The sequence below is a fragment of the Strigops habroptila genome, chromosome Z, assembly GCF_004027225.2.
Source record: "Strigops habroptila isolate Jane chromosome Z, bStrHab1.2.pri, whole genome shotgun sequence".
NCBI lineage: Eukaryota > Metazoa > Chordata > Aves > Psittaciformes > Psittacidae > Strigops > Strigops habroptila.
In genome coordinates, this window is record NC_044302.2 from 97,365,295 (window position 1) to 97,386,715 (window position 21,421).

At 39.7% G+C, this 21,421-nt stretch overlaps 1 protein-coding gene across 1 annotated transcript in view; it reads left to right on the forward strand.

The window, feature by feature from the left end:
* The first annotated feature begins 19,455 nt into the window (after window positions 1-19,455).
* The window catches only part of SLC14A2 (solute carrier family 14 member 2), a 352,417-nt gene continuing 350,451 nt past the window's right edge, over window positions 19,456-21,421 (forward strand). Inside the window, exon 1 of the mRNA XM_030470582.1 lies at window positions 19,456-19,538. The gene's annotated coding sequence lies outside the window, so the exon portion shown is untranslated. The remainder of the gene's footprint in view (window positions 19,539-21,421) is intronic.

A 21,421-nucleotide genomic window follows, 5' to 3' on the forward strand; every position in this document is an offset into this window, starting at 1 on the left:
AGAAGCAAATGCATGCTTACATGAGCGGTGTGAGTCCTGCAAAGCTATATCCAGTATTGCAGATATGTCCTCAAAGTCTTGGGCAATGTAATGACGTTAATACTTCCTTACTTTTCCAGAGACATACCATCATACCTCAGTTAAGCTCCTGCAACAGGTTGGTTCCTGCTTCTTTCCATGGCTGCACAGGAAAACAGGCAGTAGAAGCCCTGGCTGGGTGTTCTCTGAATCACTCTTCACTGTCTCTATCTTAGCACTTATGTATGTATGTAAATCCACCTACACCCACCATGCATAGCCCACAGAAGCAGCGTGACAGAAACTGTGGCAGGTCACAATCACAACCCCATCTGTTTGCAAGAACGAGTGACTGAATACATTTGAAATTTAATACAAACAAAATTGAGAAGGTTGCAACTCATTGAGGCATGATATAGATCAAACATTTCTTCTGTTCCAATGGCTTCCAGTACTTCCCAAAATATAGAATTGGTATAGCAAATATCTTCTCAGAAGTATATTTAAATAGTTATGACGGTTAGGATTTATGAAGTAAGCATTTTCTGAGGTACTAAAATGTCTTTGAATTCTTAATAGGACTACTGGATAAAGGTGGTCCAGAAAATAAGTTACTTGATTCAGCTGACTCATGTCTCAAAATCCTGCTTGTCAGCTATCCATGAGGAGAAAATGATATGAAGAGGCTACACAGAGTCGCCTGAATCAAGCATTTGGTATTATTGCCTCCAAGGGGCATCTGGTAAGAATCTCATGGATGTTAGTGTGCCCAACACGAAGAAGTTGTGTTCTTTTCAGGGAAGGGGAGCCATTTGAAATGAAAATGGATAAACCCCATTTTCAGCATGAGTTCAATACATGCTGCTGAGCCTGCCGTATCATGTATAATGAAATGAGACGTATAAAGCTAGTTTCTAATCCAGAAAACTCTGTGCATTGAAAATACGAGAATAAACTAGCATATGAGCTTCTTAACTGAGGAAAACTAAAGAAAACATGAAAAGATATGGAAATGCTTACCCAAGCTGCTTTGTGTGTGAAAAATTTGATGATTATCTACCAACAAATATATCCAGCTGTTGATATACTATTCTGTTAGAGTTGACAGTCACACAGGAGAAGGCCAAGCTAACTCTCAGAAATGCTGGAAGCATCATGATGTGTGAATAAAGAATATATAGCACGATTGCAATTGTAGTCAGTTGAATTATAACACTCTGATCACCGAAAGGAGAGGTACTCTTGGGAATACAAAACAGGAGTTGTTGTGGTTTGAGCCCAGCTGGTAACTCAGAACCACACAGCCGCTCACTCACTCCCCCCCCCCTCCTTCTTCCTCCCCCCGCTCCCGGAGGGATGGGGAGGAGAATGGGAAGAATGTAACTCCCACGGGTTGAGATAAGAGCAGTCCCGCAACTAAGGTATAACACAAAACCACTACTGCTACCACCAATGATAATAACGATTAGTGAAATAACAAGGGGAGAGGATACAATTGCTCACCACCCGCCGACCGATACCCAGCCCGACCCGAGCAGTGATCTGGGCCTTCCGGGTAACTCCCCCCAGTTTATATACTGGGCATGACGTGCTGTGGTATGGAATACCCCTTTGGCTAGTTTGGGTCAGGTGTCCTGTCTCTGCTTCCTCCCGGCTTCCCCTCCTCCCTGGCAAAGCATGAGACTGAGAAAGTCCTTGGTTGGAATAAACATTACTTAGCAACAACTAAAAACATCGGTGTTATCAGCGTTGTTCCCAGGCTGAAAGTTAAAAAACACAGCACTGCACCAGCTACTAAGCAGGAGAAAAAATGACTGCTATAGCTGAACCCAGGGCAGGAGTCTACAAAACCAGTGTCCTGGCTAAATATGGCCAAGGACATCAGAGACCTAGTTACCATGGGTGACACAAGCAAAAACAGAGCAAGCAAAGAAAAGAGATACCTAAAGCACAAAGCGTCCCTAGAAGATGAACAGAAGCAGGGCAGGGAAGGCAACATTTCATTCCAAGTTATTCAAAGTAGACTAATACTCAAACATCTGGGAAATAGATGAGCTGCTAAACATTAATACTGGGAAACTGAGAGGCAAGCAATGTAGTACTTCGGAAACTAAAGCATACCAAACTATTTAATTCCAGAAGGCAATCCCAGTTTGCTGGCAAGGAGCTATTTTATTTATGTGAGAGTAGGAATTCTGTCACATCACATCATCTCCATACTCAAGCCAACAGCTTGACAGATCAAATTACTAAGCTGCTGATAAAGAAACTTGCAGAAGTCTTTAGCAGAATCTTGGTCCCACACTCAATGTTGGATTGTAGAAAATTTTCCATGCCTTTAATGGGTAATTTTTTTAGGATTGACTGATTTCCCCAGAACAAGCCACACATTGTGAAGCAAGCTAAATGGCTCAGATAGATAGATAAAAATTCAAACTACTAACACTGTAATAGGCAGTAAGTTTATTTCATCCAAGATTCCAATTAGTTCTTTCCCAACAAATACAAGACAAAACCATGGGGAGTATAAACTGATGAAATGCACTTTCCTATGAGACATAAGAAACAAGACATTGAAAAAACCAGCAATTTTCCAGTGACACCGAATTACCTGAAAGGACTACAACACCACCCCATCCAGGAGGTATCTTGCTGCTGCAGGAAAAAATCACACTTAACCTTACTGCAAGGTACACTGGAGAAGTCTTTGATACTGAGGAAGGAATAAAACAACCCTCCAAACTTCAGAGAGCTGTGTCTTAGACCTAAAGCTAAAAAGTATGAAAATGATATGGTGTGTTATTATCACTTGATTATTTGCACGTGCACAATCACACACCTAAATTGATAGTAAATTTAACATGCATTTTAAATGCAATTGTTGGGATGTTATAATGTTTTCCCAGTGTTATCATTATACTATAACAGTATGTCAGGGAAAAACTCTGTGATTAAGACTTTGACACACTGTCTTTGGTAAATACCAGTCTAGTGGATTTGAATATTGATGTCTCTCAGCTGCCAGCTACAGCTCTAACGTGAAAGGACTATGCTGCAGCAAAATCTGCTGGAGGAGTGTCTGACCATGAATTATTGGTAGTTCAAGTTTACTTTGACTGGCTGTTTATGTGAAGATGGCTTCCTGTGCATTGGGGATGCTGAAGAAAGAGAACCTGTTTCCCATTTCTGTGGGGTGAAGCAGAGATCCTGGGAGAATATAAAAAAAAAACCCAAAACCCACAAGCATGCCTGCCCTACTGCACTGCACTACACCCAAAGTCAACACAAGCATTTGAAATCATGCGGCAAATAAGGTGAACACAAGACTTATGTGCACTGCTTAGGACACGCAAAGGTCTGTTATGACACATAATTCCTTACTAACTGAGGGAAGATCTGACAAGTGAGTGCTGTTGTTGCATCAGACCGATCAATCATGAACCATCAGACAGAGTCAGAGAGACAAGATATGAACAGAGAACTGGGAGAACTTAACTCTGTACAGCTTGGGAAGTTAATAGCTCCACTATTAAAAATGGGATTAAAAATCTTTAGGAAAGCAAGAAGATTGTATCCATTTCTGGGACACTATTGATACGCATTTATTATGCCATGTCAAGGAGTGGCCACTGGGTTAGTTAAAATTTGTTCTCCCCTAGATAGTTACTTTCTGATATTTGCAAATACAAGGCACTATAACTATCCACTTACATCCAGAATTTGAAATAAACTTAAAATAAAGTTCTGACATTGCTACAAGGAGAATAATTTATGTCTGCGCTGAAAATGTTATTGTGTCTAATATTAATAAGATCACTATGTATTTTTTCTGGTTCAGAGGCAAGGTATAATCCAGTCATTCATAATGTTTGCAAAAAAGTTGAAACTCCTAAATAAATCTTCAGTAAAACTACTGTTACGTTCAGGTTATAAGAACTACTGCTAAGGCTTGGTCTTACTTTTTAAGTCTTAAAAAATGCGTTGCTTTTTCATTGGTTTTATCATCTCTGTATTCTTGATATAACATCATAGCCATAGAACAGAAAGCTTGAACTTTACTTTCCACAGCAGCCTTCGGCTCCTTTTAGCACTGAATTCATTCCATCCTTTCATACTCCTAGTGGTATGAAATTTGCTCCAGAATCTCATTGCAAAGGCTTTTTGCATCAAACAAATCATCATCAACCACAAATCTCCAAAGGGGCTCAAGACAGAAATGAAGACATGAATAAATCTACAGAAGACACTGGCAAATAAAAAGTGATGAGGAAGGGATCAGGCAGCTTAGGTCAAAGCATTTGCTTTGGTTTGTTCTCCCTAAACGTACATCTAAGGGTAGAGACGGAAGACACTGATGTGGCTGGATGTGGCAATCTGATGTGGCATTGAAAATTATGTGTGAGTGCTAGAGAGAGAAAGACTAGGAAATTGGTTCCTCAGAAAGAGCGTTCAATATTCATAGAATCACAGACTGATTTGGGTTGAAGAGACTTTAAAGCTCATCCAGTTCCAACTCCGTGTCACAGCCAGGGACATCTTCTACTAGACCAGGTTGTTCCAAGTCCCGTCCTATCTGGCCGTGAACACTGCCACGGATGGGGCAACCACAGCTTCTCTGGGCAATCTGTGCCAGCCACTCACCAGCCTCATGGGGAAGAGCTTCTGACTAAGATCTCATCCCAGTCTCCCCTCTGGCAGGTTAAAGCTATTCCCCCTTGTCGCGTCTCTGCAGGCCCTTGCAGAAAGTCCCTCTCCAGCTTTCTTGTAGGCTCCCTTTAAGTGCCTGAAAGCTGCTCTAAGGTCTCCCTGGAGCCTTCTCTGATTTCTTTAGCATGGTGCAGCTGATCTCCTTCACTACTAATGAGGGATGCTGGGTCTTTGTTTTCCTGCTTGTGCACTTGTGAAAAGAGAAGGACTTAAGATTAATGATTAATGGTGATCAATAACCTTTGCACCTGAAGCACTGAAACTTGGACCCTTATGAAAAAGGCAACCTATTGCAATCTGCATCATAACTTTTCATTAACATTCCTTTCTCTGGAGTTCCTAAATCTAATTTTCATGATGTTATTTGCAAATTCAATACAAAAAAGAAAGACCTTACCAATAATATTACCTTGTATCTAATGTCATCTCATGTGTGTGTCAGGGTAGGGAAGGGAACTTCTTGTAAGTTCTGAAGACCAGCTTGTCCATGCCTATAAAAATACATGAACACCAACCCAGAAAGATTACTGAATACTTTTATCGCTTCACTATTGCAACATCAGTTTAGGTTTTATTTTGCATGTGGTTTATCAGCCATCAGGATATTCTTTCCCTTCTTTAAGAGGTAATGTGAACACCACAGTTAGGAGCTGTCCCTTGGGGGTGCCTGGTAAAAAATGTAGTCTCATGCTCTGCTCACCAGATTGAGAGGTCAAACATCATTTCACCATGGCTTACAGAGTTATCGTACAGTTACCACCCTTACGTATGCTCTTAGTCTACTCTGATGCAGGATCCTCTATCTCAGCTTTGACTACAATGAAGAGCGTTAAGATGACTTGCCTTATGATCCATTGCATATGGACTCAAAGCATACACACGGACAACAACCACAGCTCAGCTGACCTACAGAAAATTGTTAAACTGTGGAAGGTCCCTTAAATGTCTGAGTCATAGAGTTTAACCAAAATATAAATTTCTTGGTTTTACTACAGCTTCCCCATGTGACTCAAGAAGTTTTGTTCCAGTTTCCAAGTTTTTAAAATGACTACACAATTCTCCAGCTACAGTAAAATATTCTTTCTGCCTGAAGATATTATGTCCAGAATAGAGAATCATAGAATCATAGAATAGTAAGGGTTGGAAAGGACCTTAAGATCATCTAGTTCCAACCCATCTGCCATGGGCACAGACACCTCGCACTAAACCATGTGGTCCAAGGCTCTGTCCAACCTGGCCTTGAACACCGCCAGGAATGGAGCATCCACAACCTCCCTGGGCAACCCATTCCAGTGCTTCACCACCCTCACAGTAAAGAACTTCTTCCTTATAGCTAATCTAAACTTCCTCTGTTTAAGTTTGAACCCATTACCCCTTGTCCTACCACTACAGTCCCTAAGGAAGAGTCCCTCCTCAGCATCCTTAGAGGCCCCCTTCAGATACTGGAAGGCTGCTATGAGGTCTCCACGCAGCCTTCTCTTCTCCAGGCTGAACAGCCCCAACTTTCTCAGCCTGTCTTCATACGGGAGGTGCTCCAGACCCCTTATCATCCTCGTGGCCCTCCTCTGGACTTGCTCCAATAGCTCCATGTCCTTTTCATGTTGAGGACACCAGAACTGTATACAATACTCCAAGTGAGGTCTCACGAGAGCAGAGTAGAGGGGCAGGATCACCTCCTTTGACCTGCTGGTCACGCTTCTTTTGATGCAACCCAGGATACTGTTGGCTTTCTGGGCTGCAAGCGCACAGTGTAAAAATGAAGTATTCTGTTCCAATATATTTTCAAAATATGACAAAGAATATAAGAAATACATTAAAGTAATAATTTATTACATTCTTTTCATTTCTAGATATCCTACAGTCATCAAATATAACACTGAAGTGGTAGAGCAAGACTCTCACTACATCTCACAACTTGATGCTAAACTGAGTTAATTTTTATAGTCTTTCCCTAAACAAAGTAGCAGTAGGGATTTGAAAAAGGTTAGGGTGTAATCTGAATGAGTCTCTCTCTATCTAGCTGAAAGTGAGATTGCATTCCAGTTGTCCATCTGTTTCTTAACCTCAGTGTTGATCTGTCTTGCAAAGATGTTGATTACAGAGAGTTTCAAATGGCAGAACTTATGATGGCTTCTTGTATCTAGCACAGCAAGGCAGAGATCATCTTGGCCATTTCTCCTCGAAGTTTATAAGCAAACAAATGTTACTGGTTTTAGATAGAAGTTGCATAAAAACATTTTATATGTGAGCTTATTGGGTTCCCACGCATATGTAAAAAGAGAGAATGAAAGAGAAAGATTAATTATTTTGTCAGGAAATCCATAATTCTATGGCTATACCTAAAGTGAGAGCAAGTTCAGCAGGTCAAAGGGTTTTATCAAAGTCAATAAAGCTTGAGAAATGGGATATCATATCTGGGATATCATATGGGATATCAGGGCCATGCAACAACAGAAGTGGAACTAGAGAGTGACTATTCATCCCCTTTCTCTCCCTTCTTCCAAGGAAATGAAATCTTCAAGGCAAAAGGATTAAACTGAAAACTACTGGTACAGAAATGGAAATTTCCTCCTGAGGATGATTTTAATATTTTGTGCATACTTTTTATCGCATCTGTAGCTTTTGGCACCCATGTTCACCTTGGCACCCATGGCACCTTTGATGTGGGTCATCACGTGCGAGGGGCCAAAAGCACTGAAGACACTCTGACTCCTTGCAAGTGCATCAGACCAACATAAATGACCATAAGCATATTAGAGCATGGTCACATTGAAATGGTCCCAGTTAACCAAGTGCAGTGAAGTCACTGAGCCTAAAATGTCATCAGCTGCTTTTATAGTCAAGATTTCAGAATCATTTTGCTGTGGGAGAGAGCCTAATTTTGTTTTTAATTACAAATGTGTTCAAATTTCAAAGTAAAAACATAAGATAATAAAACTCCAAATATTTTCCTTTGCAAGTGTCCAAAAGTGTATTTTGACAATGTTCAAATATTTGACAAAAAACCCCACCCCAAATTCAAATCTGCTCACAAACCTTTCAAGTTCCAATGATAGTAAGTTCTGTCAGCTGAGAAGTTCCTAAATTCTCCCAGGTTCACAGATTACAATTAAATATTCTTACGTCGAAGTATTTTGATGTCTTTTTTTCATAGGATTAGGTTTTTCTAATACACCCCATAGAAATTACCTGAAATTGGTCAGAGTCTGCAACTGGGTCCATTCATTCATACATCCCTTTGGGCACCTGGCATTGCCACACAGATTCGTCTGTTTGGAGACAACTCAGAGTGATTTCACCCATCTAAAAAGCAGAAATGAATGGGAAGAGACTCTAGCTTGGGACGAAAAAGCCAAATATCAGTGTGTTATGCTTTCCTTGTGCTAGATAACACCACACTGATATTTACTTGCTTTTGGTTTAGACAAATTGCACTTGGTCAAATTAAGCCGTATAGATATGCAGGTGTGAGGTAACACAGTTTCTCCCAAGACTCTCCACTGAACCTGTGTGCTCCCAAATGAGAGAGAAAATAGGTTTTAAATCTAAACTGACTTGGAATTCCGCACTGTATTACCTTATTTTATGCTTAAACATGAGAAAAAAAAGGTTGCACAAAGCCCACTCAACCCTCAGAGTTAAGCAAAGGACTCTTGGCCGTACCAGCAGTGGCTTTCCCCTTAACCTTGTATATTTTAATAAGTGACTTTTACCTTTTTTTTTTAATCCTTTCTGTGTGCTGCACTGCTGTCTGTGCTAAAACATATTAATAGCTCTAACTTGACTCCCTTTTTAATTAGAGTAGTGCAGATATGTATTTGAAGCACAACAGTGTCCTTTCCAAGGTTGTATACAGCCTTTATATTATTATCTTAGGTGAGGGAAGGACAAGGCACTGTCATGTATCATTCTCTCATCAAATATTTGGAAAGCACCACTGAATTGTCAAGAAAAAGGTCATCTTATTCTCTAGATAAATTCAGCTCAGAGAATTGTATATAAAAGTAAATACAGCACAGGTTACAGTCCCAATACAGTCTTCCACTCTGTATAGTAAAAAGGTTCTATTTATTAGCTGACAAAAAACCCAAAAAAACCTCAAGCAAACTTTAATGCTTATGTAAAATTAAAACTTAGACAACCAGTTTCTTTTTGTTTTGTTTTGTTTTGGTTTGGTTTTAGTCAGACATCTTTCTTCACTTATTTCATAATCTGAGGAAAATGGTTGGCAGTCAGTGTAGGAAGTTAATTTTTTGCATGGGGTATTTTTTACCGTAAAACGTATTGCACAGGAAACAGAATTCACTATATTACCTGAAGCTGGAAAAGCCTTGACAGAAGGGTTCCCAGACTTGCAAAACATTTAGACGTCTGTTATGCATTTACAGATCAACCTCAGCAAAACATTGCAAATTTAAGCACCTGCACAATCAAGGCCTAAGTAGCAGATATAAATGTTTAGCTAAAGGATTTACAAATCTCGAATTTCAGGGCATGAGATGAGCTTCTTAGGAGGGAGATATGAATCATATCTATGTAATAGCACTTTCAGACACTGTAATCGTTGTTCGTAGTAGAAAAATGTTTCTTAATTAGAGACAGATGTTGAAAATTTCAAGTTATATGAAAATGTCACACGCCAAGTATCTCAGACAAAATAATAGGTTATTTGTTGGACTCTATTTTTTTAGAAATAAAGAAATACAGAAATGATAAGATTACACTTAAAAATGTGTATTTCTCTTGTGTACTTAGCAGTTTTGTTGCTTTGAGCTAGGCTGAAGTCAAGAGTATAAGATTAAGTATAGTTTTGTGGTAGCAGGAATCCTCTCCTGGAAACATTAGCCTTGTAACCAACTGAACAACTGAACCAGGCACTCAAAAAGAGCAATTTCTCTCTAATACCTTGTCCTTTTACCACATTAAATCATGCTGTGTGCTTTCCTTTGAAAGACCAAAAAATATATCTTCTTTTTATCAAAACTCTCTTCCACATGGTCTCTGCAGCCCTGGCCATTTTGGTTTGCCTGCGGTGAAGAGCTGCAGCTCTGGAGCAGTCCCTTTGGAGGACACTAATCTGGTCTATTCCCTCTCTTTTACCAGCAAATGCCTTTAACCCCTCTGTTTCCCCTCACTTTCGTCCAGGGAAATAACCCTTTCGTATTTGGAGTTCTTTAAATTTATTTAAAAGAATACCAGAGAACTACTTTTAAGGTCCTATTTGGTCATTTGTGGTGCAATTGAGCCACACTGTGATGTCATTCTCTTTGTAGCATAACATCCTTGTGTGTCAGTAGCTGTTAAACTATGACCTAATGCAAACATCATGGTTTATCCGATAGAGCAGGGTTGAATCCCTTTTACAGAATTGAGATGTACACATACAGCAACGATCCATGAACGGCAGTCACTGGAGACCAGGATTGATTTTCGGTGTGAACTGGACATCTAAGTAGGCTTGGATTATGCTCTGCAGAATGGTGGTGCCTTCATTTGGATTCAGTATTGTATTTATTCAGAGAGTGTTTCCTCAGAGCAGAGGAGTGCTTGCTGATTTTCACCCACTAAATGGGAGTTGTTTCTACCTGAATCATGGAATCATAGAATGCTTAGGGACCTTAAAGCTTATCCAGTCCCAACTCATTGTCACAGGCAGGGACAACTTCCACTAGACCAGGTTGCTCCAAGCCCCGTCCAACCTGGCCTTGAGCACTGCCAGGGATGGGACAGCCATAGCTTCTCTGGGCAACCTGTGCCAGTGCCTCACCACCCTCACAGGGAAGAACTTCTGCCTAAGATCTCATCTCAATCTCCCCTCTGTGAGGTTAAAGCCATTCCCCCTCATCCTGTCCCTACAGGCCCTTGTCCAAAGCCCCTCTCCAGCTTTCTTGTAGCCCCTTTAGGCACTGGAGCTGCTCTAAGGTCTCCCCTTAAGGAGCCTTCACTTCTCCAGGCTGAAGCAGCCCAGCTCTCTCAGCCTGGCTCCAGAGCAGAGGTTCTCCAGCCCTCATAGCATCTCTGTGGCCTCCTTTGGACTCGCTCCAACAGCTCCACGTCCCTCTTGTGTTGTTGCCCCAGAGCTGTATCAGAACTGCAGGGAAGGTCTCCCCAGAGCACAGCAGAGGGGGAAAATCCCCTCCCTCAACCTGCTGCTGACAGTCTGGGGATGCAGCCTAGCACACGGAGGGGTTCTAGGCTCAAGCGCATACTGAAGCCAGGTCATGTTGAGAACACTGTTCTTTTCCATGGTCTAGTAAAACATAGCTTGAGAGACTCAAAACCTTTGGATGGATGATTTCAGCTTGCTTAAGAAAAGATAAAGGTAATTCTACCTCCAGTTTCTGGTGGTTTTGTGATCCAAGTGCATTCTCACTTTTGTTGGGGTGGTTAGAATTCTCAGCTACCTGGTTATTTTGACTACCTAATGAAATAGTTCTGGTTTTGCTGATAGTTATCCAAAATATCCATGATTTATCTTCATGTTGTCCAAGATTAACTTTTTTATAAAAAGACCCTTAGCAGCTGTATTCAGGGAATCTCGAGAGAGAAATGTCCTAGATGGCTGCTCTAGGGAAGCAGGTCTTTGGAAGAAACCTCAGAAGATATGAAGTAGGGACAAAAGATTAGTTTAGTTCTGAAAGGGAAAAAAGAAATGAACTTAAATATCATATTAAATATTGCTCTTTGAATGCTGGAGATGCATCCTGGCCAATTATTTATAATTACTGAACAATTTTTAGTCTGGTTTCTTCAGGAAATGAGGCTTGGATGATCATTGTGTCTGTCAGACCCACTTAATAACTGCTGAATCCATTCATCAGCTGCAGATCTGACAAAGGAGTGATTCTGGCAGAGCTACCCTGTCCCCATAGCATTCTTGATAAGAAGTGGCTGAGTGGTGGAACGTGCCCGATTAATTCTCCCCTGCAGAGAAATAATAAAACAAATTAAACATTCACATTTAAAAGGATTATTAACAAATTAAAATATACATGGGAGAATTGGAAATATTCTAAACCCAAAACAGCAAAGAGTTCTATACCCAGTTAAGGGGATTGTGTGTATTGTCTGGAATCTAGTAAGGATGTATTCAGTATTCAGTGTAATTTACCCAATGTACAGTAAACAAAACTTTGGTGGCTGGAATTAATGAGCTCTGATACTCAAAGTATTCCTTATTCTTCTTAAACTGTGTGATATTTTCAAAGGTATGTCATATGCAGACTACCTGTGACTGACATAGAAGCAGAGTGCCCTGTCTCAGCCGCATTCCCATTGCTTTCATCGTGTTTTTATAAATCAACACAAACCATAAAAGGAAGAAAGTCAGTTCTGACATTTTATTTATTTTACTTATATTTCCCTGTAAAAAAAAAAAAAAAAGCATCCTTTAGCAACATCTGGGTAATAGGAAGGGAAACAATGCTTTGATTTAATGACAGAATCCAGCACCTTCTACTGGCAGCAGTTTTCTAATTTAATTCCTGATATTGTCCTGACTGTTAAATGTTACACGCACTAAATTGAGTCCTTAGGAGCATGGGCTAGTGGGTAAAACCAACACCATGGAAAGCTGGTTAGCTGATTAATGTCTTTTGCACCTGATTTTTGAGGTCTCCATTGATTAAAATGGAGACCTGCAGGAGCACGTGTTCCATATTCCTACCCCTCTAGAGAAGATACAAGAAGATTTCTTCACGTAGCAGTGTAAAGAATCTCTTGTTTCTCTTTTTGGAGAGCTCAATGCAGACAAATTCCTTCACGGCATTTCCCAAATTTTTTGAAAGGTTCCAGGCCAAGGAAAAGAAAGCCATGAGTTTTTCAGTGAATTTGTCTTCTGCAGCTTGCTCTGAGCTGGAATAGCAGTGCAGTGAGCCAGAAAAAAAAAAAAAAAAATCCACTTTATTTTTACTCATACACATATTATTATCATATCTTACTATGAGCACGTACACACGTGTGCACTTGCCTCTCCTATCAGACTACTACTACTTGCTTCTTAAACCTATGGGATGCTTCAGGAAACTCATACATACTCCCATAGTATTTTGCAAATAATCTACGTGTTTGTCTCACAAGCTTAGTAGGATGATTTTCCAGTAGGTCGTCACACCTCTTTCCTGCTTTCTAAAGCACTATACAGAAAATAGCAGCTACAATCTATAAAACAAAGCCATATTGGATGAAATGACCTGAAGTTGGATAAAGGAGTTGGTAGCATTCTGCTTTCTGACAGAAGAAAGAAAGAATCATAGAATCATAGAATACTAAGGGTTGGAAAGGACCTTAAGATCATCTAGTTTCAACCCCCCTGCCATGGGCAGGGACACCATGCTTTTAAGAGTGACTCTAATAGTCACAGGAATGATGACACTGATGAGCATCTTGGCCACCAAACTGCTGATCTGCTCAGTCTTTATACCCGAACAGGCCATGGTCCTACATGACCACACCAGATATATTACTGTTGATTTGCTTAAACTACATACAATATGTCCCCAAACTATGTGCAAAGGACTCTACTGTGTGACAATTTCTGTATCTGTAGGAACAGTTTCTATTGACAATTTACAAGTGTCTTATTTACATAAAGTTGCATACAAATAGTGTCTCTGAATTGGTCTGGGCACAGAAGGGGCTGCTTGAGCTGCGTTATCTCCAGGACCATCTAAAACCCCCACTTGGAGAACTGCTGCACCAATTACTCAAATACTTTGTCAAGAGAAAGAGTTCAGTCAACCACCTTTTCACAGGTCATTCCATCATCTCAAACTAGTCCTTTGTCTCACCTGCTCAAAGACAAGCTGGGCAGCTACAGAACCAGGTGGGCAACTAGTGACAAACTGCATTTGGTGTGCCCAGAGGCACACGCCTCTGATACCCAGCTGCACCATAGTTATTATAACCATAGGGCAGGACAAGACCTCTTTCTCCCTTTCTTCTTTAAATGGAGATGTTCTCCCTTAGTTAGTATTCAGCAGGCAAAAGACAATGAAATCACAACTGACTTTTGCAATCTATTTGCCTCTCATTCAGGCTACATTTCTGAGGAGAGTATTCTCTTTTAGCAATACATGGGGAAATCTTCTCGGCAATCCTCTCTAACAAATTAACCAGACTTGTGAATGCCAGACTTCAGTGGCAAACCTTTGTTTAGGTGCCAAGCTTGCTCTCCCATACATGTGGTAGTATAATATATCCTCTGCCACTTCTGTGTCTAGACCAAAAGGTTCTTATGTTACAAGAGGAAGTATTTGTGGTAAGTCAAGTCATTCTTTCAAAGTCCTGTAAAGTCTTGCTAACATGTTTGCCAATATCAGCTAGTAAAATATCCCCTTATACCTGAAATTTGAAACTCAGATTAGGAAGTACCCTGAGGGCTTGATGATACTGTCTCCAGGGAAACTAAACCTAGACACAGAGCGGCATGTTACTTAAAGGAAGAAAGATGACAAAATTTCACAACATGATCTATCCCATCTCTTTCCACAGACTTACCAAGTAGTTGCCACAACCACTAGACCTGTGAAAGATTCTTTTCGATCGTTGATTTATTTTTTTTTTTGTTTAATTTACAACAAGTTAAATGGAAGACCATGCCACAGTGTTTATGGTATGCCTTGGTGGTCTCCATAGAGGTACAGAAAGTATCTGCAGAGATGTTTGTGACTAAATACCTGTGTGCACTTAGGCTTAATAAAACTCTGCGTGCTCTTAGAGTCTTGAGGGAGGGAGAGGAGAGGATGCAGCATAGTAAAGGCTGTTCATGAACCTTTTAATGTTATATTACGGTCTGAAGCCATTTACCTATTATTTACTCTTCCTAACAGAAGTACTTTTAGTACTTTTTAGTAAAAAAAAAAAAAGCTTTTCTTCATTCATCAAAATTGCAGAATTCAGGAGGAGGAAGGTGGCGGAACAGGTATTCCTGCTCCCAAGAGGCAGAGAGGGTCTCTGTTAAAGACCTGAATCTCAAGTGTCTTCTCAAAGGTTTGTGTGAGAATAGATATTCCCTGCTGTTCACTGAGGGCTATAAAAGCAACACAACAAAAATCGTTCTGAGTATGGGAGCTATTCTAACTGGAGCAAATAAGCATCTTCTGCAGCATACACATTATGATAAGCAGCTCCAAAGGAAAAATAGCCTTTACTTCAGTGCTCTTTCACCTGTTTATTTCTTTTGCCTACTGAAGTGAATGATCTCACTTGAAGTGAGAAGACAGCTGTATTCCTGTTTTTCTGGGGAGCCTCTATAGTTAGTCAATGTGGAAACAGGATGGCAAGCAGAAGGAGATGTGTTTGTTCTAACTTTCTGTGAGGTGCTTGTATGGATTTTGTGACGCCTGTCTCTTGTTCTAATTGATAGCTCTTCTCCAACTTAATGATATCTGCATGTCTCCTGTTTTACAAAGAGAAGATGTAGGCAGAAGGAAGCTAGACCTCATAAACGTATCCCCATAACAAGTGGCAGTCCCATGTGTATCCATATTACAAGTGGCATCCCCATGGCAGGGTGGTTGGGACTGGGTGATCTCAAGGTCCTTTCCAACCCTAACTATTCTATGATTTTAAGTACCTGTGATACAGCAAGGTGCCAAATGCAGGTCCCCGAGGGCCCTCTGTTATAAATTCTCCATCCTTCCCTAAACTCAAAAATAATACAGCAGTCCCCAAGGTCGAAACTGTTAAAATAGCCACGAAGAACTTTTTCTGGGGCTGAGCGGAAAATAAAACCCTGCTGGTGCCAGACTCCCAGCCTTGCAGCTGAGATAGATATCAGCCGAATTCAGCAAACTGTGGCTTAAATCTCAAGAAGTCTTTGGTTGAAAACAAGTTGTTTGTTTTAGGGCATGTGAAGTCCTAAAGATTTTGTTCCTTGGAATCATTTATCCCTACATGCATGTTATGTTGGTACTATAGGAGGCTAAATGAGAAGTAAAGGAAAACAAGACATTTATCTGAACACCAAAATAAAATAGAGCTTTTTCAGAAAACTGCAGGCAGCTGATGGAAACTAGCTCATCACCATGTTTTAGCAAATCCGATTTCAATCACTATACACATTTCATTTTTAACAATGCCTCGTATTTGTGTTGGCGTTTCATATGGAAAATTAAGGGATTTTTAATTTTGAAAAAAAAAAAATATTCCTGGAGAAGACTTAAAAAGAACTTTTAACAATTATTTTTGGGAGAAATTGAATATATTGATACTATATTAATTAATATTTTCAGCTGAAAAACCACCAAGAAATGAAATACTAAAATGGTCATTCATGGGTCGCTCCCAGAAATGCACACTGGTTTTTCTGTTATAGCGTGAGGCTCCATGTCTCTGGGGCTCATATTTCAGCAAAGGATTTTGGTGATGGAAGTGGAATTGCAAGGTGAGGAGAGCCATGGTGAAGCTGGCTAAAGGCAGAGATGTAATAACTTTGTTTTTTCACATATGTGTCATTTCCTAGCTGTGAGGCTTATGTTAAGCCCTGTGAATTTAGACAGGGCAGGCAGAAAACTTGCATGAAAAATAGCCACACAGGTAGATAAGATTCTTTCGTGGTAAGACTGGAGCAAAATTGTTTAAAGCAGGCTCCTCTTCTGCAAGGAACAGCATTTCCATGGACAAAAAGATGAGCACTGGGAGATGTATGAAATATTTTCCTTGCAGGAGCAGCGATTTTGAGATGATCCCTTCTTGTAGGACTGATGTTGCTGGGAAGCAGGAGGAGGTATTTAATGTCTCTTTGCCCTGCTGACTGATTCCACAATAAACATTTGTTTTATACAGAATAAAGGAGTTTGGCTCACAGGCGGCATACGAGTGTCAGTGTGGTACGTTTCTTCCAGTCTTGAGCTGCCGCTCTGCCTGCTAGTAGTCTATAAAACTGAAAAAACTGTGATTTCCTCTGCTTCCTGCAACTTTGTCCCAAACAAAACTCTCACTGCCACTGTGTTCAGTCAAGAAAAACGAGCATGAAAGAAACATATGTGTGTGTTTTGGTTTTTTTCGCTGGCATGAACCAGCTTCAGTGTGTGGAGGTACCATGACCAGGTTTCTTACCTCAGCCAGTGTGACTCATCTCCTTTGGCTTCCCCTGCTCCAGTGACATCTGTATCCCTAATAGAAATGTCACTGTACCTTTCCTGCAGAAATGGCAAACTACTGGCCATGTCTCTGCTAAGTCATCAAATACTCAAAGCTGACAGCAAGTCAAAAGACAAACTCTAGACTTTTTTTTTATTCCTTCCTTGCATAGTACAGAATATAAACTTGGACATTATCAAGCTAGCTTATATATTAATACCTTCCCTTGATACTGTATTTACTTAAACTATAGCCATGTGTGCTTAAGGACTGTCTTTCATTACCAATTTCCTCATGTGGTAATGAGCAAATTACCATTATATTAGAATAGAAAGACATAATTTTTAAAACCAAATCTTGGGAGAAAAAGTTATGGACATTAAATGAACAATATGTTCTGCTGCTGAGTGTTTCTTTCCCTAAAGAATAATTCCTTATATTAAAGACAGTCAGTTTGGAGTTGTGCATGATCAGGTAATCACATCAAAACTCTATTGCATCTGCTCGCTTTCTATCCTGTCCGCTTTTTATGCCATTAGTGTAAGCTTTTCCAGATGATAATCGTTTTACCATATTCTGATACTGATGTGTCCATTTACATCTCTGCAAAATTAAAGCATAGCAAATCATCTGGCACAAGACAACGTTAGTGTGATATAAGTTCCTGGGAGGGTCAGTGCTGGACAACAACTCACAATAATCAAGAATGTTAAAAAGAGCAAATGAATCCATTGAACCGCCCTTTATTATTTAGTCTCACTCAACTATTGAACAGGTTTATGTTGACAGGCTATAGGAAGTCCTGTTTTGTGAGATTTGTAATGCATTATGGAAGATTCTTGCTTCCAGCATCTGTGTTTTACCCTCATTGATGAATTTCTGTACTCTCCCTCTCATTCAGGACTGTTATTTCTATTACATAGCTACAGGCTTGGAGTGGTTTACACTATTTGGTTTTATTTAGGCAGCAACTAACTCAGTCATCACCTCCAAAGAGCATCCCCTTCCATGGTAACGTCTCTCCTCTTTGTCTCTCGTATTCCTTCCCTTTCTTCATGGCTTCAGCCTTACCTCATCTCTCTGGGACAGTTCTTCTATCCCACCACTGAAAAAAGTAAAAATCTAGTTTGGTCATACTTCTTGGCAGTCTTTCATTCTGGTGTTTAGTTTCTTGTCTTTTGTATTTTCCCTAACTACTTTGGCAGATGTGTAGCCTCATGCTTGCTCTGTATGTGCTCTGTGTTGTGAAAGATCAATACAAGCAGTATCCTGTAAAAGCTAATTGCATAGTAACTCTGTTTGCATTTATGTCAAACTTTTAACTCTGGATTTCTAACTTCAGGAAGATTTGTTGCAGGTTTATAACCTTTTTTTGTAAAAGACAAAAAAAAGAGGAAGGAAATTTTATCTCACGTAGAGGTCATGAGAAGATAAGCTAGGGCAATTCAGCAAGATTTTTTTTCAGCTCTCTCACCTTTTACAAAACTTTGAAGTCTGTCTCTTGTTTGTCTCCAGAGGCAGGTATTAGAGCATCAAGTGCCCACATCATTCTGGTTACTGTGTAGGGTTAACAAACAGTTTGCGAAATTTAAATAGGAACTCAGAGAAGGTCTTGGTGTAATGATATTTCTGAATTCTCAGAAAAAATAAAAATGTAGCCAGAATGGTTTAAGAGCTTACCAAAAGTGGTTTAGAGATAATGTTTTTCCTTAGATGAGTTAGAAAACACTGGACCTAGCTCACATCTTCCATTCTTGTTTCATATCCTGTTGTGGAAAGAAGTTTTTGCTACACAAGGGGCTGGCACTAGGACCTATGCCTCAAACATAAAGTAGCTTTCCCTTTTTACAGGCATGAAAAACTTCCCTAACTGCAGCTGACTTATTTTGGCCAAGAACTAGAATTCTCCATCTTCTGTTTGCCCTTTGACTGTAATTTCTGCTAATCTCAAAGCATCTGAGACAGTGTTCTGAACTTTTTCCTAGTTGGTTTGTGGGGTTTTTTGGAGGGGGGTTAGTAGAAGGTTAAGACCTATTTTTCGTGCTAGGAAAGCAAGGTACATAAGTCCTTATCTCCTATCAGACATGTAACCCCTCATAAATTATTCCTGAGTAAAGAAACTTGGTAAAATTTTAACCCCTCTGAAATTAGTTTCCTCCTTTCTCACAACAAAGGGATTTTGGATTGCCCAGGTAGAACTTCAACTTCAACATGAGATCAGGTGTATCAAGATATAGAAAATGAGGGCTAAATTCCCAGCTGGTATAAGTTAACCTCGCTGTATGTACTACAGGGAGGCTGTACTCTTGTAGTCCCAGTGAAAATCTGGTCTAGCTGCAGTGAAGTACTATAGCATTATGAAAAATGCCTATCAATTAAATTCATGGGCATAGGTGGTTTTCCTAAAGCAAGAATAACCTCTGACATATTAACATCCAGTCCATTATCTGATTGTTCAAGTAGAACAAGATGTTAACATGAGCATTGCGCAATTTGATAGGAAAATATTTGAGACACACTGTTCATGTGATTTTTTTTTTTTTGTAATCGATTGCAAAACTTCACTTATTTTGTATCTGTAAAAACAAATTCATATCTGCCATCTTCTTTTAATGGGTTGACCAGGAAACAGCCATCTGATGCAGACTTTTGGCTGTCTTTACATATATATATACATCGCGAAAGAGACTTCATGACTCTTTCTTGAAGTGTTGTGAGCTTGTTGTGAGGTAAGATGCATCCATCTAATACTTCCATCTCTATTTTGAGAATAAACCTTTTTTCTTTGTTTTTTCTGCAGTAAACACGGGAATAACCTTTACTTTAAGAGCTAGTCTTTCTTTATAATGTTTAAAATCAATTTCCAATTACATACACGGCTTTCTTCATGACCAATAACAATCTTGACAGAAACTGGTTTAAAACTAGGAACGTTTAACTTTCACTTTGTTAGATTTATTTTTTTATTGTCTTGCTATACTTATTGCTTCAAAAATGTTTTGGATTGTCAGACAATTTGGTTAGGGAAAAACTTACGCCATAAACTGAATAGATTATTTTTCTCTCTTTCCTTTTTTTTTTCCTTCCCCCCTCTGTAAGGTTTATGTTTAAAAAATTTGAAAATCTCTGAGAAAAAAAAAAAGAAAATCATTTAACGTATGCATGCAGACTATGCAGTTCTGAATATAAAATTTTGAGGGGAGATTTTTTGGCTTTGTTTTTTCCCATCAAAGACAACGAGTGTGTCAGACAGTCTAACACATGAATTTGTAACTTGGTGCTCCCGTATGCCAATGCTGTGGTTGTTTAGTGCATGCTTTGAGAGTTGATTTTAAAGGTCTTAAAGAGTCTCTTTTAATAATTCATATTGATGCAGTAGGGGATGAAGATGCTTGACATACTAAATGATTAGCATTTACATTATGAACATGTTAATTACTGTATTTTTAATGCTGTTAGCTTTTATAAACCAAGATAAGAGTATTCTTAAAGGGACAATAGTAGATTTGCAACACTCTAGAAACCAGTGTTACACAACGCAGACCTAGAAATATTTCTTTCCTTTCAGTCTTCTTTTTCCCATTTTACATTTCAGTAAGAATGTTTTATTCATTTGGCTCTTGTGTCTGAACACCAAGAAAAATAATAATAAATAATAATAATCCAGGCATGACTGGTGTTATAGGGTGGTCCCCTACCTTCCCTCTGTGCCCAGGAATGGCTGCTGTTACGAACACAGTCATGATGCTTTGGTTTTCAACATAAGTTAAAAGCTACAGTGCCTGAATCACAGTGGTGACTAGCAAACAAGAGGGGTAAAACAATTTATAGATACATTTCCCTCTCTTTTTTTGGAAAAAATGGCTTAGCTATAAACAATCAAAGGTTGGTGTGCAGTAAAGCAAAAAGGAATTTACTTTTGAGTAATGCAGTTTGATGCAACATTGTGCTGTAAACCATAGAACTAATCTTTTCCTATATCTCTGGGCCATTTCAGCCACACCTGGACATTGTATTGGCACATACCGTCTTGAGAAATCCTTGTAGGGGAGGAGGAAGACTTGCAGGATGCATTGAGTTAATGAGGCTATGGCAGAGATAAGGCAATCAGCAAATCAAAGACTACAGATAGTGGTCAGGGACAGAAATGATGTAGCAAGATCTGTATGTCAGTACAGGAGACTGAGATAAGGGAAAATATCAGTTGGAGGTCAAGAAAACCTCTCAGATCAGGCTGGGGTACCTCGCCCCATCCCCACAGCAAATAGCTCTTAAAGCTGTGTTCCCAGAGCTGTCCTCCAGGGCAAGGAGCTCCAGAGGAAGAGTTGTTTCCATATGTTAGTGAAGGGAACCTTTGATAAGGTACTGATCTGAGTTTGGGGCTAGCAACTAGAATAGGAGAGAAAGAATATTTCAGGTGGAAGGAACCTAAAACAATCACCTAGCCAAACTTCCTGACCATTTCAGGGCTGACCAAAAGTTGAAACAAATTTTTAAGGGCATCATAATTAAAGGGTAGCGTCTATATCCAGGTGTAGGGCCATTGGTAAATCACAAGGACTACTGAATGGCCCTCATAGACAAAGGACTTTAAGGGAAGATTTCTGAACTG